The sequence below is a fragment of the Trichosurus vulpecula genome, chromosome 1 (assembly GCF_011100635.1).
Source record: "Trichosurus vulpecula isolate mTriVul1 chromosome 1, mTriVul1.pri, whole genome shotgun sequence".
Classification (NCBI taxonomy): domain Eukaryota; kingdom Metazoa; phylum Chordata; class Mammalia; order Diprotodontia; family Phalangeridae; genus Trichosurus; species Trichosurus vulpecula.
In genome coordinates this window covers 119,475,360-119,487,432 of record NC_050573.1, presented here as the reverse complement: position 1 = coordinate 119,487,432, position 12,073 = coordinate 119,475,360, and the positions used below count along the sequence as shown (strand labels likewise).

Sequence of the window (12,073 nt, the reverse complement as noted above, 5' to 3'; positions counted from 1 at the left end):
TCTCTCTCTGAATGGGTAAAAAAATGTGTAGCAATGGCTTTATTGAAGCTGAGTGTGGTTTTGAAGTCTGTGTGCCTAAGCTTATGAAGGCACTTCTTCATTGATTACTGATTCACATATGTCTATATAAATTGGCTCTCATCTTGTACTCTGGGTATTTATTACCGGCCAGAAACATGCCTCTTCCCCTCCCCACTTCCTCAGTATCAAACACAGTGCTGACTACCGAGTAAAGCAAAAACTTGTTCAGCTGAATCAGATTTTCACTCATCTGCTGCTATCTTTGCTCCCAATGGCCTCATTGAGAAGAAGACTGCAAAAGTGTTGGAAAAAGGAAGACAGACAAGTCCAGGAATGGTGGGGGGAGGATTGACAGTGACAACCAGTTGGAATCTTTTCAAGATCACAGTTTGTAGAAAACAAATCCAAGGGAACATTTGGCCATCATCTAGCCTTCTATTATTCTGTACCTTTCCATATTGCTTACTCCAATGTGGTTTGTGTACATAAGGTTATGACCTTTTCTCTTTCAGACTTTGATGTGCAAACCATCCATTAACAAAAGCCCTATAATTCTTCTCTTGTCTTTTCTCGAAATAGAAGGGAGAGAAATGTTCATCATGTGTGAGAATTGTTCCTTCTTCCCACCACCATTTTCTCACCCCAAATTTCAACTAACTTACCTCAGCTGTCTCCTAAAGCTAAAGAATCTCCGAAAGTCATTGGACTTTACGCCCACTCCTGGATGTCCCTGTGCATTGCTGTGTTTTCCCTGTCATTCACGCTCTTCTCATCTGGAATGTCTTCCTGTTCTTACATGAATTCTGTTCATCTTTCAAGACTCATCTCATGTTTTGTCTCCTCCACAAGGTCTTCCCTGACCACTCAATCTCTAGCAATCTCTTTCTTTTCTGAATTTCTAATTTATTTAGGACCAATAACTCCTAATATGTGGTTAATCCTATGCCACTGTTATAACTTCTTGAAAGCTGAAACAGTAAATTCTTATTCTAAGCCTTCCAGTTAGAATGCTGAGTTAGAAGCCATCATATAGATATAGTCCTTCTATGCCAGCATCTTCTCTGTGATTCTTTTCTCCAATAGGTTTTTCTCCAACTCACAGGTCTTTCTCCACTTTTTTGCCCTTTTGAAGCTAGTCTATAGTTTTACTCATTTTGCATTGTTTAGCAATCATTTCAAACAAGATCAGATGCCTTTGCCTCCAAAATACAGCTTCCTTCTTTGAAAGGAATCATGTATTTTTTCTACTAGTTAAAAATTCAATAGCATTACAACATAATTTTGTAACACCTTTAAACCAAAACTCATAAGATTTTTTATAGTTAAATGATTTTTAGCTCAAACAGTAGTACAAGGTATATCCAGAAATTACCATAACTTCCAAATGTGATACTGAATGTCGTTTTCATTGCTTTCTCAAAATAAATTAGTTACACAGAGCATATTTTTCCACCCTATAGTACTAATAATCAAACTTCTTCTTATCTGTTTTCTTTTCCCAAGAATAATGCTATGGTCTTGAAAATGCATGTACTTGAAAATGGCTATTTAACTGGTACTGATTTCAATTAGCTATAAAATAGATGGTATTGGGCACATATATGAAACAACCACTTATTTGAAGAATATTATTTCATTATTGAATTTCAGCTAAGTGGTTTATGACAAGGTCATAGCATTGTGAAAAGGGAAAATATTCATCCAGGAGTTTTTATAAATCACATACGTATAACCTTGCTACTCTTCTTCGCATGATAACCTAATCAACCAATATTTATTGAGGTTCCACTATCTGCTAAACACAAGGCCTCAGCGCTTTAGAGGTCTATCAGCAAGACAATAATCACAATATAGATGATAATTGTCGAAATGCCTATGTGGTTCTGTATCGCAAAATATGAGACTCTCCACATAGAAGGTAGAAGAAGTAAATCATTTATTCAGACACCAAGGACTAGATCCCATAAGCCACCCACCCAAACCATCATAGCAGCAAAGAATTCAATACACAACATCACAGCATGGAGCCTCGCCATCCCCAAACCATCCACTCTCTTGCTGGGGCCTTCCCACAATCACACTCACACGGCACAGCACAGCATGTCTGCTCTTTCCCTCAGCTCTGTCATAACTGCTCTCTCAGCATTTCCTGTGACACAATTTCCTTTTCCTCTTAGCAAACTTCTCCCACCACATGTGACTTAGGCTTCCTGTAATGTAAGCAGGTCACATGGCCTATTAAGTGGTGGGAAAGATCTTCAAATCTAAATTGCTATTACAAGAGGAAACAAAAAATCTGACCTCAGACACTAACTGTGTGACCCTGGGCAAGTCACTTACTGCAATTGCCTCAAAAAAAAAAAAGAGGAAACAAAAGCACATGAAATAATTCCTTCTCCAGCAACTTAATGTTCCTAAAGAAGAAATAAAACAGGTACACATAGGGTCATAACTTTAGACCTGGATGGAAATAATCTAGTTTAACCCCCTTACTTTCAAATGAGGAGACCAAAAGCAGAAGAAGGCAAGGGATTTGTTCCAAGTCACACAAAAATTGAGTGGCAGAGCTAGGATTTGAATCTAGCTTCTTCTGGCTCCAAAGCCATGATCTTTTCACTGTACCATGCAGCCTCTCCTTTATATTTCCATACCCTAGGTTCCTATTAGTGTGAATAATGAACCTTGTAAAATGGCCACATGGATTCAAAGTCACATTTGAAGTTATATGCAAAATATGGTGATTGGTTCAACTCAGTGGAAATAAGCAGTGCTCATTTAAAAATGCAGAAACTTCACTGGATACATTATTCGTGCTAATAGGGACCTAGCTGCACTTTCCTCCCAATACCCAGGTAAAGTAGGTGGCATCAGTATCAATATCCAGAAACTAGGTGGTACAGTGGGTACATGGAGAAAGGATGACCTGAGTTCCAATCTAGTCTTAGATACTTACTAGAAGTGTGACTCTGGGCAAGTCACTTAAACTCTCTCAGCCTTTGTTTCCTCATCTGTGAAATGAGGATAATAAAATACCTCCCAAAATTGTTCTGAGGATAAAATGAGATAATATTGATGAAGTGCTTTGCAAACTTTAAAGTGCCATATAAATACTATCATCATTATTATTGTCCCATTTTATGAGTGAGGAAGCTAAAGGTCAGAGGTGTTAAATGGATTGGCTGTGATTATACAACTAGTAAATATCAGAGCTAAGCCTGGAGCCCTGCTTTCCAGGTTCCAAATCTAGTAAAACCACACTGTCCACAACTTGAAAAGTCATGATAACTAATAACACAAGGTAGTAGATAATCAGTGTTAAATGGGAGGTGAAAATGAGCTATAGAAGTTCAGAGGAGAGAGAAATCACTTGGATCTGGAACGTTAAAGAAGTTTTCTCAGGGCAAGAGAGCTCTGAATAGACATGTGCTTAATAAGTACCATTCAATGGTGAGGATTCACATATAGCACCCCTCTCCCTTACTTTGGAGCAGGATGACTGCTTCCTATCCACCATTAAGATACCTTAATTGGCTACTGGTGGAACTCCATGCATATACTAAAGCTACAACCCCTTCTCCTCAGGCCTCTTTTTCCTGCTGGCCTTGAGGTGTGAGGATGACTCTCTGAGCTAGGGAAGGCTAGTGAGGGGGATATTCCCTTCCCTCACGCTGGGCCTGCAACTACAAGCTCATGGCCTTCCAGGCAAGCCAAGTCTATGTCTGGGATAGGGCTACTTCTGTTTGTATCTTCTTTCCTTTGGTTCAGGGCCTTGTGAGACCATGAAAGGCAGCTGGTGTCTTCCGCCTTCATCATGTATCCCCAAGGGAATACTACAAATGCATAGATAAAAAAGCACTTATTAGATGAATTACCATGTACTAGTCACTGTGCTAAGCTCTAGAGATACAAATACAAGAAAGCACAATAGACTTTGCCCTCAAGGAGCTTATGTTCTAATTTGTTGTGGCCACTGGGTTGTTTCACTTGTCTCTGACTCTTTGTGATCCCCTTTGGGATTTACTTGACAAAGATTTTGAAGTGGTTTGCTATTTCTTTCTCCAGATCACTTTACAGATGAGGAAACTATAGTAAACAGGACTAAGCAATTCGCCCAGGGTCACGCAGCTGGTAAATGTCTTAGGCTAGATTTGAACTCAGGTCTTCTTCATTCCAGGCCCAGGCCTCTATCCACTGCATCACCTAGCCACCTTTACATTCTATTAGAGGAAGACACCAGGGTAATGATGTCCAGGGAAGAATGTCAAAATAGGAATATTGATTTAATTGTTATTCCCAAAATTAGAATTGGAAAGGAAGGGGTTAGGGGAAGCATGGCACAATGCTAGATGGCTGGAAAGTGGCTTGGTAGGTCTAGGTTCAAGGTAGATAAGGTGAGAGCTCACTAAGCATAGAGCCTAAGGGCCCAGGGATCACATTGGGATTTCAGCAATCACTTCCTAGATCACCATGATGTCTTAAAAACATCTGGGGGCTGCTAGATGGCACAGTGGAATACTGGCTGTGGAGTCAGGGGGACCTTTGTTCAAATCCGGCCTCAGATGCTTACTGGATGGTTGCCTTACAAAACAAGCCCCACCCCCCAAAAAACCCACATCTATAGCACTTTCTGATATTCTGGTAAGACTACATTCCTTGATATTTGAATGACATCAGGAATCTCTGAAGGGTAATTAATAATAATTAATAATAATAATAATAACAACAAGCATTTATATAGCACTTACTATGTATCAGGCAGGCACTGTGTTATGTGCTTTACAAATACAATCTCATTTTATCCTCACAACAATCCTGGGAGATAGGTGCCATTATTGTCCCCATTTTACAGATGAGGAAACTGCTCAGGTAAAGTTATTGTGACCTTGGACAAGTCATTTATTCTCCCTAGATCTTACTTTTTTTAGATTTTTAAATTTTATTTAATATTTTTAGTTTTCAGCATTGATTTTCACAAGAGTTTGAATTACACATTTTCTCCCCATTTCTACCCTCCCCCCCACTCCAACATGGCATATATTCTGATTGCCCCATTCCCCAGTCAGCCCTCCCTTCTATCACCCACTCCCCCCCCATTCCCTTTTCCCTTACTTTCTTGTAGGGCAAGATAGATTTCTATGCCCCATTGCCTATATATCTTATTTCCTAGTTGCATGCAAAACCTTTTTTTTTTTGAACATCTGCTTTTAAAACTTTGAGTTCCAAATTCTCTCCTCTCTTTCCTCCCCACCACCCTCCCTAAGAAGGCAAGTAATTCAACATAGGCCACATGTGTATCATTATGTAAAACCCTTCCACAATACTCATGTTGTGAAAGACTAACTACATTTTGCTCCTTCCTATCCTATCCCCCTTTGTTCAATTTTCTCCCTTGACCCTGTCCCTTTTCAAAAGTATTTGCTTTTGATTTCCTCCTCCCCCTATCTGCCCTCCCTTTTATCATCCTGCCTTTTTTTATCTCCTTCCTTCTTCTTTCCTGTGGGATAAGATGCCCAATTGAGTGTGCATATTATTCCCTCCTCAGGTCAAATCCAATGAGAGCAAGATTCACTCATTGCCCCTCCCCTGCCCCCTCTTCCCCTCCTACAGAACTGCTTTTGCTTGCCACTTTTATGTGAGATAATTTACCCCATTCTGTCTCTCCCTTTTTCCCTCTCTCAATATATTCCTCTCTCATTCCTTAATTTGATTTTCTTTTTAGATATCATCCTTTCATATTCAACTCACCCTGTGCCCTCTGTCTATATATATATATATATGTTTATGTATATTCTCTTCAACTACCCTAACACTGAAAAAGGTCTCATGAATTACACACATCGTCTTTCCATGTAGGAATGTAAAGAAAACAGTTCCACTTTAGTAAGTCCCTTATGATTTCTCTTTCTTGTTTACCTTTTATTGCTTCTCTTGATTCTTGTGTTTAAAAGTCAGATTTTCTATTCAGTTCTGGTTCTTTCACTGAGAAAGCTTGAAAGTCCTTTATTTTATTGAAAATCCATATTTTGCCTCGGAGCATGATACTCAGTTTTGCTGGGTAGGTGATTCTTGGTTTTAAACCTAGCTCCACTGACCTCCAGGACATCATATTCCAAGCCCTTCGATCCCTTAATGTGGAAGCTGCTAGATCTTGTATTATCCTGATTGTGTTTCCACAATACTCAAATTGTTTCTTTCTGGCTGCCTGAAGTATTTTCTCCTTGATCTGGGAGCTCTGGAATTTGGCAACATTGTTCCTAGGAGTTTTCTTTTTGGGATTTTTTTCAGGAGGCTATCAGTGGATTCTTTCAATTTCTATTTTACCCTCTGACTCTAGAATATCAGGGCAGTTCTCCTTGATAATTTCTTTAAAGATGATATCTAGGCTCTTTTTTTGCTCATGGCTTTAAGGTAGTCCAATAATTTTTAAATTATCTCTCCTGGATCCATTATCTAGGTCAGTGGTTTTTCCAAAAAGATATTTCACATTGTCTTCCATTTTTTCATTCCTTTGGTTCTGTTTTATAATATCTTGATTTATCATAAAGTCACTAGCTTCTACTTGCTCCAGTCTAATTTTTAAGGTAGTATTTTCTTCAGTGGTCTTTTGGACCTCCTTTTCCATTTGGCTAATTCTCCCTTTCAAGGCATTCTTCTCCTCATTGGCTTTTTGGAGCTCTTTTGCCATTTGAGTTAGTCAATTTTTTAAGGTGTTATTTTCTTCAGTATTTTTTTTGGGTCTCCTTTAGCAAGTCATTGACTTGTTTTTCATGATTTTCTTGCATCACTCTCGTTTCTCTTCCCAATTTTTCTTCTACTTCTCTAACTTGCTTTTCCAAATCCTTTTTGATCTCTTCCATGGCCTGAGACCAGTTTGTGTTTTTCTTGGAGGCTTTTGATGTAGGCTCTTTGACTTTGTTGACTTCTTCTGGCTGTATGTTTTGGTCTTCTTTGTCACCAAAGAAAGATTCCAAAGTCTGAGTCTGTATCTGAGTCCGTTTTCTCTGCCTGGCCATGTTCCCAGCCAACTACTTGACCCTTGAGTTTTTTGTTGGGGTATGACTGCTTGTATAGAGTACTTTGTCCCAAACTTGAGAGGCTGTGCTGTTGTTTTCAGAGCTTTTTCTACACAGCAAGCTCTGCCACACCAGTGCTCCTCCACCCCTGAAACTGCCAACCGGACCCGTGACTCAGATCTGAGCAGGTTCTACACTCCTGCTTTCAGATCTGCCACTTAATTCCTCCCACCAGGTGGGCCTGGGGCGGGAAGCAACTACAACTGCAGTTCTGTAGCTGCACCACCTCCATTGCCCCCAGGGTGGTGGCCAAACCACAAACTCCTTTTACTCTGTCTCCCCAGTTTTTTCCCACTAACCTTCTCTGTTGTCTTTGGTGTTTGTGGGTTGAGAAGTCTGGTAACTGCCACAGCTCACTGATTCAGGGCGCTAGGGCCTGTTTCACCCTGCTCCCAGTCTGGTTGGTCTGGGCGCAGCCCACTCCAGGCTCTGCTCCGAGCTCTGTGTGAGAGATCTTACCCAGCGACCATCCAGGCTGTCCTGGGCTGGAGCCCTGCTTCCCTCTACTATTGCATGGGTTCTGCAGTTCTAGAATTTGTTCAGAGCCATTTTGTAGGTGTTTGGAGGGTCCTGGAGGAGAGCTTTAGGCCAGTCCCTGCTTTCCAGCCACCATCTTGGCTCCGCCCTAGATCTTTCTTCACCAGAATAATTAATGGGTTGAACTACAGGTCCTCTGAGGTCTTTTCCTGTTTTATATCTATGATGGTATAGTTTCTTTCAGTTTTGTATTTATTTCTTTTTTTACCTGCGTCTATTTACCTTTTCAAGCTTCTCGCACATCACTCCCCTCTACATACACTATAATCAAGCAACACTGACCTTCTTGCTGTTTCTCATACAAGATATTCCACCTCCCTTTCACTGACTGTCTCCCTGGGTCTGGACTGCTCTCCCTCCTCATTTCTGCCTCCTAACTGGCTTCCCTGCCTTTCTTCAAAATTCAGCTCAAATGCCATCTTCTGTGAGATGGTCTTGTTCCTCTCTCCACCCTACTAGTGCCTTCTCTCTAAAATTACCTCCCATGTATTACATGTATAGCCATGTGAGTGCATATAAGCAGATTATATGAATACGTATATACATATATATTCTTGCTTCCATGTTTGTCCCCATCATTAGTATGTGAGCTTCAGAAGCCTTTCCTCGTCCTCTTTACCCATAGTGCCTTCCCAGAGATTACCTTCAAATATTTGTGTATGTGTGTATGTGTATATATCTATATGTGTATATGTGTGTGTGTATATATACATATGTGTATATATGACTATGTTTTATGCTATGCATATATGACTATATATATACACGTATATATATGTATGTGTATATGTGTGTGTGTATATATATGTATATATGTGTGTGTGTATGTATATGTATATGTATATGTATATGTATATGTATATATAACTCCAAGACGGAAGAGTCTTCATCTGCCTGGGTCGCTCATGTTTGTTATATTTCCATGGCTAAAAGCAGCTATTGGAGCCAAAAAGAAATCTGGCACACGTATACACACAGACACAGACACACACAGACACACGCAGACACACACACACCCACAGAGAAACAGAGGAGACAGAGAGAGAGAGAGAGTGCGCTGTTTGCCTATTGTTTGCTACATCAGACTGTGAGATCCTTGGGAGCAGCCACTGTTTTTGCCTTTCAGTGCCTTTCCATAACTTCGAACAGAACCTGGCAAATAGTAGGCACTTAGTAAATGCTTGTTGACTTGACTTGCTGTTAATTGATTGTGATGTTTCCCATTCCCACAACATTTCCTGGAAAAAGTTAAATAGAAATCACAGAGAGATAGCATCCTAATGACCGTCCCTGCTTTATCTTGCTCATTTCCCTAGTTTTGTTTTGTTTTGTTTTAATATCAGAGGTCTTTTTTTTTCTTTTCATCTGCGAACTCCCTCAAGTCATGATAATGGTAAGTAGTTTAAATTGAGGGTTTAAAAAAATAAATGAGTGGCATTTTTAAATCAAGAGCAAATTTCAGGTCTTTGTCTAAGACTTTGATGCAGAAGAAAGCTCCTCATTTTCCCATGTAATTCCTAAGACTAATATAGGGGGAAAACCTGTGAGTGACCTTTGAGTTTAAAGACTTTCCCCACAAGCTTTTCCTGGCCCGCAAGAGCAAGGTCCGAATGATTCTAGTGTAAGAGAAAAGGGCTAATGTTCATGCCTGTCAGTCCTAGGTTTCTGTGGCTGACCTGAACAAAGATAGGCTTTGTTATAGAAAATAGACAGGGGGAAGGGAGAATATAAAGATGAAACACACTGAAGGACAGGTTGAAATTACACTATGACACAAAATAAACACTGAAAATTAAGAGCTATCCCCTCATCCCTAGGCCAGATCTCTAAAAGAGAATGAAATTCCATCCCAGAGACTCAAATTGCAGTATAGTGAAGAAAGGCTTATCCCAATGAAGCTAAGGAATGAGCTCCTGAGGCGAATCCGTGGGTACATATGGCTGAGGAGAAGCAGGAGTTAGGACCAAAATGACTCGAAGAGGGATAATAGTTGTCTGCCTGGGTCTCTCATGTTCATTATATTTCCATGGTTAAACGCAGCTATTGGAGCCAAAAAGAAATCTGGCAGCAAAATTCAGTTGCAGATTTGGAAGGAACGCCAAATAGACACTGGCCAGGAGTGGAGTCCTGGTAACAATCATTCTGATGAAAGAGAAAACATATAAAAAAGAAAAATATATAGGTGCTTACCTATATGTTCTATAGGTAAAAGAGAAAGACACGTAGATATTTGCCTATATATTTTACATAAATATATTTTTATGTACAGTGAATATATATGAAATACATACTTAGTAATATATCATATGTGAAATAAATAATGAATAAATAATATATACGAAATATACATAATTTGTAATATATTTATGTAAAACGTATAGGCGAGTACCTGTGTGTCTTTCTCTTTTATTTGTTTTCGCCTTCCTGTTACTTCTCTTTGTACAGATCCCAGCATCTTCTGCAGAGGCTCTCTGAGAGTGATTTTGCTTTTACTGGCCAGTGCCAAAACAGTCATAAATGTTTATTTATGAGTATATGATTGTGGTCAAAATTAATATTTTACATGAGAAAGGCAATATCTTCCATTGCCATTAATATTTTCTGGAATTCAACTCTACCTTCCTTCTTCCCACCAACCTCATCAGAACCACTGATTTCCTGAATCAGGAGTTTTAAGAATTGCAAATTCCACAGAGGAAATGAATGAATGAATTATGCATTCATTAAATGCTTACTACGTACAAAACACTATGCCAAGTACTGGAGATAGAAATAGAAAAACAAGATAGTCCTTGATTGGAAGGAGCTCACATTCTAATGGGAGAGACTGCCTGCCTGTCTTCCTGTCTATGTATCTATCTATCTATCTAGTTTCAGCTAGAAGTCAGATGGAAAAGTCTCATAGTCCTTAGGGTTCAGTGGCAAAGCAGATAGTAATGGCTCTTCTTTACTGTCATTTCCACTGATAAAAATATCATTTTCTGATGTTGAACCATTTTCTACCAAGATTTTTGATTTTCTGTATAATTTTCATTTGGCAGAGTCCAAGTTTATTGCCCATAAAGTACAAGACTTGGCATTTAAATGGAGTGACTTTTTAAATGCTTTCAGAGGGATTGTTTGCAGGATGAATTGTACTTTTTTCTTCCTGCAGGAAGAAGGCCTTGTCAATCAAGATGTTTTACATTTCTGCAGAGGAAACCAAATTAAGCCAAATTTGAGGCACGAGAAAATGAATACAGATCAAATAATGTAATCTTATGGGCCCGATTTTTAGGCAAATTGATTTTACTGGGATTTTAGATGATATAGGTCATAGATTGTCAGAGTAAGAAAGGGCCTTAGAAGTCATCTTACAGATAAGGAAACTAAGACTGAAAGAAGTTTAATGCTTTCTCAAAGACCTCATTATCTATTCATTGCTAAGCCAGGGCTAAATTATTGGATTCGGGACTCCCAATCAATACTCTATCCATTTGGCCACATGTTATCATTAGTAATGTTTTTTAAAGTATTCTTTGATGACTTGTACTTTCATATCACATCCATTTCCAAATGTATCCCTCTCATCTTCCATACCCAAAGAAACTTCCCTTGTAACAACATTTTTAAAAAAGAGAAAGTAGACAATTAAGCAAAACCAGTAAACACATTGCATATAATGGTATATGCAATATTCCACATCCACATTGCCTTACTTCTGCAATAAAGAGAGCAAGGTGCATTTTGTCAACTCTTTTGAGGGTCCATTTAGTTTCAGTTTTGTTTGTTTGTTTTCTGCTTATATTATTTTAATCATTGTGTATATTGTTTTCCTAATTCCACTTACTTCATTCTCTGTTCATGTAAGTTTTCCAATGTTTCTTAGAATTCTTCATATTCATTGTTTCTTATACTGCAGTAGTATTCCCTTTATGTATCACATTACATATAAGTGTCACAATTTCCTTAGCTATTTTCCAAACTAACGGGCACATTGGGAAGATTTTTCAATGAAGTGATAAGAATTTCAGACAAGAGTTCTTTCAGAAAGGAGATAACTAGCTGTATCTCACATTTGGTCTTATCTGTCTGAGCGAGGAGTAAGAAGGTCTGAGAAGGCAAGTCATGTGGCAGAAGGGGGTAACCCTGAGGAGTGAAAAGAAAGGGAAAAAGAACAACCATAATTGAAAGATTACAGAACCACATGGAAGGAGATTGTAGAGAATCCATTTTTCATTTCATTCAAGAAAGAGAAAACATTAACCCTTAGTCTACTGAACACAACACTCAATTCAAGCTCTAGCCTTGACAAGATCCCAGAAGATGGGAGATTTCTGAAGCCTGGTTTCCTTAACTTTAAGAAACAAAAAATCTGAATGATGTCTCAACATCAAATCTAGATTGGATTGCAGTTTTCCCCCTAAGGCAGCATCAGATGATGCATGGCTTTCCTGTCATTG

The 12,073-nt window shown here is 39.0% G+C and overlaps 1 protein-coding gene across 2 annotated transcripts in view; it reads left to right on the top strand.

Moving 5' to 3' along the window:
• COL14A1 (collagen type XIV alpha 1 chain) overlaps positions 1–12,073 on the top strand; it is a 254,847-nt gene that overhangs the window by 227,966 nt on the left and 14,808 nt on the right. The gene's annotated exons all lie outside the window — the stretch shown is intronic.